Raw genomic sequence first — 6,375 nt, 5'->3', positions numbered from 1 at the left:
CTTTAAGAGAAGGCTAGATGAACACCTTGCTGGGGTCATGTGACCCCAGTACTTTCTCCTGCCATGGCAGGGGGTCGGACTTAATGATCTGCTCAGGTTCCTTCTGACCCTACCAACTAGGAAACTATGAAACAGTTATAACAGTACACCACTTCATGGTGCCAGTCAATTTAGACAGGTGACAGAGCAAGACTCATCTTCAGCAGCAGGCTTGATTAGGAATGGCTATGGCTGCATTTGTGGACAGATCCAATCTGTAGGAACAAGGCAACAACGAGCTTGGCTCCCGTTAGATGAATCTGACTTAAATACCCACCATGTATTATGCATACCTTTTGCCAATAGTGTCACCTCCAATTTATCTCCCTGAGGATGCTTCACTACCACCCGATCTCCTACCTGGAGCTTTCCCAGGTCACCACCCCTAGGTTGCTCTACTGCCAGCTCGCTGGGACCACCCGATCCAAAGGTCTGGTGCATAGGGCTACCTCCCTGACAAGATCAGTTATTGGCCCAATTGATAGCTTGATCCAGGTGCAAGTCCCAGTCCTTAAGAGCTGGGCCAGCGGTCAAGCACAAATTGCATTTGAGGATGCTATTGACTTGCTCTACCAATCCATTAGACTGTGGATGGGATGGGATGTGATATGTCCATAACGTGCTATGTTTTGCGGTCTAGTCATACACAAGATGATTGCAGAAGTGAGGGCCATTATTGCTCTGTAGTTCTATGGGTGGTGGATACACAGCTAGCAGAGTTTCCAGTGCTGCACAAGTGTCCTGGGCTGTAGCTCTCACTGAGATGTGGGCAGACGTTATTCCTGTGACAACTTCTACAGCTAGAAACAAACACGTACAAACATGTACTGTCGCTTCTGAGAAGTTTGAGGGAGGGGGCCTATGAAATTGCATTGCCATACCTGCCACACTACCTTTCCCCCACGTAATGACAGCAGGACAGTCAGGCAAGATTTTAGTCTCATCTTGACCTCGCAGCAGGTCAACTATTTCTTGTGCTTCTTTTTTAGTTACATGAATGTCCCAAGACGTAAACCAGGCCAGCAGTTTCATCATGCCTGGGGTGCCTGTGTTGTTCATGCAGCCATTCTGCGGCTCGTTCCCCAGGTGTGCAGTAAGGGGAGGAACTGGGCAATGATGGACTAACTGCTTCATTTTTTTCTTTAACATACAATGTTTCAGCGTCCTCTTTCCTTGTTAGCTGATCAACTTGCCTATTTCACTTTGCCTCTGGGCCTTCTCCCGCCTTATTCCCATGTGCTGCACTCAGATGTTGGATGTGTAGAGGAAGCTCATCTTGGGCTAACTTTCATAAGGTCTCCCATTCCTCGTGGCTCTAAATGTCTTGTCCTCATCTTTTAAAGTTTTCCTTGTTCCACAGGGGTAGCCATTCAGTACATCCTTCTAGCACCATCCAGGAGTCACTATAAATATAAATGGCCTTTACAGGTGTGGACCTTCTACTAATTCCCACACAGCCACGCCGAGCACTGCTTTGAGCTCAGCATACTGCACGCTTTTTCTTGTAATACTACTTGCTTGCCATCTTGAATCCTCAAGGCGGCTGCTCTCCAGGCATGACCTCAAGCAGAACTGTCTGTAAACCAAACTTCAACATCAGCCGAGGTCTCCATTTCAGGTGAGAAAGGAGGTGGTTCTTTGATGGATGAAGGTTCACTACAGCTTGTTTGGTCAGGATAAACATTAATTGTACTTTCTGTGACTCTTTTAGCTAATGCAGGGCATCCCTTTGGGGTTACTCATTGGACCTGGCTCAAGATTTAATAAATCCACTTTTGGACCATGGTGTCTTGGGCTCTTTTCCCAGGTGGCAGCTGGCGGTCTGACAGAGCCATTCTGAGAATCGGTATCAGAGTAGTGATAACTGTGGGTAATTCTCCCCTCAGTGCTTCTGTGGCTTCCAGGGCCACTGTTGCTGCACACAACGTCTGTTCTAAGAGAGTATACCTTGCTTCCGCCCCTCTCCAGCCTTGGCTTTAAAATCCAAGGGGCTTTCCTTCCGCTTCTCGGGACTCCTTCTGCCACAGGCTCCAATGTGGTCCCCCTTCTGAGACACCTACATGAAGCCAAAGCTCTCCTTCTGGACGTCGTGCTGCTAGGGAGGCATGGACAGTTACTGCTTCTTTAAGAGCCCGTAAGGCATATTCATGCTCAGGACCCCATTCCCATTTAGTCCTCTTGTTACATAGGTTATACAAGGGATGAGCTAATACACTAAACTCAGGAACATGCATATGCCAAAAACTGAGTGCTCCCAATTGGGCCTGCAGTTCTTTTACATCAGTGGGAGTCAGGGTCTCCACTATACTTTGCAACCCTTCAGTTGGTATTGTGGGCCCCCCATTCTGCCATTTTATTCCTCGAAATTCACACTGGGGCCCTACTTCTTGGATTTTTTGATCAGACAGCGTGAATCTGAAGGTACACATTTTTTCTTTTAATGATTTAAAGGCCATGGTGGGCAGTCAAGACAAGTGTTTGTCTTGACTGCCCACCATGATTTCATCTATATACTGCTACATGTGTATGTCAGGGTACTTTTCTTGGACATCATGAACTACAGTAGCTAGAACCCCGTGAGCTAGGGTGGGACTGTGTATCCACCCCTGGGGCAACACAGTGTAGGTATACTGCTGCCCTATCCACATGAAAGCAAATACTGGCTGATGACTCTCATGGATGGGAATAGCAAAAAACATGTTCTTGATATCAATGGATCCCACTCATGCAGGCCCATAACACTGGATGCTTTCTGTCAACGCTGGTAGTGACAGGACAGCAGCCGTCAAGGGGTCAGTATTAGCATTCAAAGCTCAAAAGTCAATAGTCAGCCGCCACCCTCCATTTGGCTTATGCACTGGCCACACTGGATTGTTATATGGAGAGTGGGTTCGGATAATAGTTCCATCTTCCAATTACTGGCGAAAAATACACTGGATAGCTTGAGTGGCCTCAGGGGGAGTTCAATACTGAGGCCGGTATACTCCTTTTATGGGAAGCAGGGTTAATGGGGTCATGCTACATTGAGTTACAGCTGTTATAGCCATTTCCTCCTCCACCAGGTTTCTGGTGAGACACTGCACACCCAAACTGCCAATTCTCTTGCTGAAGGGCAAACCGCTGTCTTCTTAGTACATTAAGTCCCAGTAAGCTTGGTCCCCCTTTAAGTATTACTGCTGCTGCCCTTATCTTAGAGCCATTAGGTAGTGTGAAGGTTACTTAGACCACATGTCCTGGTTGTCTAGTGCCTCTGACTCTAATTACTTGATAAGAGGTTCCTTTCTCCCCCTTCCAATCCATGGAATCTAAAATGCAAATCTGGTCACCCGTGTCTAATAGCATATCAATTGACTTTTTACTTTTGCCTAATTGAATCTGTACAGGTATCCGAATTAAGGGGCCAACTCCCTCCATTGCGACCTTTCTCTCTGGACCAGAGCCTCTCAATCCTGTTCGTGATGCCAATTTATGCCCCAGCCACCTGCGAAGGGTTCAGGATTGAGAGTGTGGTCAGGGGTAGAAAGATAAGAAAGGTTTATTAGCTTAACAAAAACGTAACTACATATAATATAATAAGATAAACAATGACAGACAATAATAATCTGTGTCGGTAAGTTATTGGCAGTCCCCTCTGAAGCCTGATGTATGACAAGTTATTTTTCTACAAAGCTTAGCGAAGTCAGGCATCTTTCATTACCACTGTCCAAAGGGTGCCGGGAAGGACCCTGGTATTTAGTTCTTGGGCTCCTTGAACTCCACTGGCCTACTGATTTAGGTCAGCAGCTAATTAGTAGTTTCTTTCAAAGAGCTGCATCTTTTTTTTAAAATGATTTCCAGATGTGCTAGCCAATTTGTAACTTTTGAGCTATGCTGATAACTTACAGCCATCTAGATTCTTCTATTATAATTATTTTTAGGACTGACCAGTAGCACTACAAGCTTTGCATTCTTTTGATAAGGTTAATTTTTATTACGCCACAGGGCCTACTACTTTTACAAGGCTTTGTTAAATTTGTTAGGCTTTACTACTTACAAGGCCCTACTACATCTTTGACTTTAATTAGGCTTTGAAAAACAGCAAATAGCTTAATATTTGAACAAATGACAGAAAAACACTTGGTCTAATTTTTACAGAGCTTTTAGCAAGCACTTTCATCACACAGACATAATTTTAGCTGTCACAGTGGATTTTTCAAGAAATTGGGAAAATTCATAATCATAAGTGTGGTGATTAGACTCCAAGTTGATGAAATCAGACAAGTGGATTCAGCAACTAAACCAAAAAATGTGTTTAAAAATATTTTGGGGGGATTTTTCAACCAAATGAAAAAATTCTGTTTAAGTGAATCTGAAAAGTCTCATTTGTCAGATTTATTTTGAAGGCCATGTTTAATTTTCAGGTTACTTAACCCTTCCTTTTCCTTTTAATTTAGATCCATTTTAGACCCCCAAAAAAGCATTTCAAAATGAATAGTCAACATTGTGTTTTTAAAATGACAAAAAAACTAGAACAAAATGGTTTGCCATTTCCTAAATGAAATCTTTGCTTTGAAAACATTAAAGCTGTATATTTCAGGGGTGTATATGGTAGCCATGTTGGTCTGAGACAAGTTGACATTAAAAAAACTGGAACTCTTTGTTCCAAAATGATACCTTTTATTAGACCAACTGGGAAATTGCAAGGGAATTGTCCAAAGCTGTATGTTTGGCACTTTAAAATTCCCATTCCCCTGCTCTTTTGGCTAAAACTATTTTGTGTCAAAATTTGACCTGGATTAATGAATATTTCTGCAGCTTCCCTGACACTCCTCTGTTTGGCAAACACACATTTTAGTTGAAAAACATGCCCCCAACTTCAATAAAGAGGTCACATACACGAGCTAATTGGTGTAGTTCTTTAGGCAGGAATGAATTGGCCACTAGAGGGTGACAGAAGCTCAGAAAAAGTGTGATGGCCAGAACCAAATAAATTAATAAGCAATAAATATGTGCTTCTTGGAGGCATTTGGAACTTTTGTCTAATATAAAGCTTACATTTTTGTAACCTGCAAATGTAACTTGTAATTGTTTGTGGAACTGACTAGGCCTCAAAGACAAAGCTATAGCTGTGAAATTAGCTGAGCTAATAGTTCTTTCTTGCTCAGAATTGAGTCCTGATGATGATAAAAACTGGATTCAACTAGCTTGTCCTTTCCTGGAATGTGCTGGATAGCTCAAAAAAGCATAGTCAGACAGTTCTGAAGGGGCTGGATTTAGGCAGGGTAATGTTAATTTTAGACCTGAAGATGCTGTGTTGCAATTTGCTTATTGGATCAACCCAAGTCTGGGTAGTAACCTTTTATAATAATTTTAACACCTTTTAATTCCATAGGGTAATAGCTATAAAACAAGATTGTCAATGACCCTAAGGCCAGCAGATTAGCATAAAACTAGGTATAAAAAGCACGTGCATCAGGTGACCAACAGGAAAAAAGAGGGAACAAGATGGAAATTGCTGTTCCAAGCCCAGACTCTGGACTCCCAGTGTGAGTGAGGATTGGATACTGATCAAGGGACCTCCCCGGTAATCCTTTGGACAGTGTTGATCAGGGACGCCTGACTTTGCTGGAATCACCTGGCACGTGCCTGGCATTGAGGGGCTGCTGATAAGCTGCCACTCCATGTCTGTCTATTTATTGTTTTAAACAGCCCAGGGGCTCATATTCTCGCAGTGCCTAGCTGGCCTGTGACACATTGATCTGTTTATCTGTCGTTATTATCTGTTATTATTTACTATTAGATTTTTAATATTGCATTATCTGCTTATTGCATTTATTTTTCTGTTAATTCTTGTGTGTGTGTAAGCTATAATAAAGTTGCCATTGGTTTACTCTCAACTCCCTCCTCCATCCCAAACCAAACAGCCAAGTGGCTAAATTGATATACCCACAGTACCCAGTTGGCCTGTGACAAAAAAGAAACAAAGTTCTCTTCCAACCCAGAGCAATACAGGCATAGCCAGGACTCACCCGTATTCTCTGTATGAGCAATACACATCCTCTGCCAGCAAAATGGAGTCAGAGGGGCAAGCTGAAGTGCTCTGGGTCAAGACACAAGGGGGCCATGGGGAGAGGGATCTAATGGTGGGGGTCTACTACAGACCCCCCAACTAAGGGGAGGAGCTGGACCAGGAATTTTTGGGCCAGTTTGCAGAGGCACTTAAGGCAAGGGATGTAGTTGTCATGGGTGATTTAAATTACCCGGACATCTGCTGGGAGGAACAGTCAGCCAGGTCAGACTGTTCCAGGAGGTTCCTGGCTGAGATACAGGACCTCCACTTAATTCAAGAGGTGCACA

The sequence above is a fragment of the Crocodylus porosus genome, unplaced genomic scaffold (assembly GCF_001723895.1).
Source record: "Crocodylus porosus isolate Cpor-Errol unplaced genomic scaffold, CroPor_comp1, whole genome shotgun sequence".
Classification (NCBI taxonomy): Eukaryota; Metazoa; Chordata; order Crocodylia; family Crocodylidae; genus Crocodylus; species Crocodylus porosus.
This window is presented reverse-complemented; position numbering follows the sequence as displayed.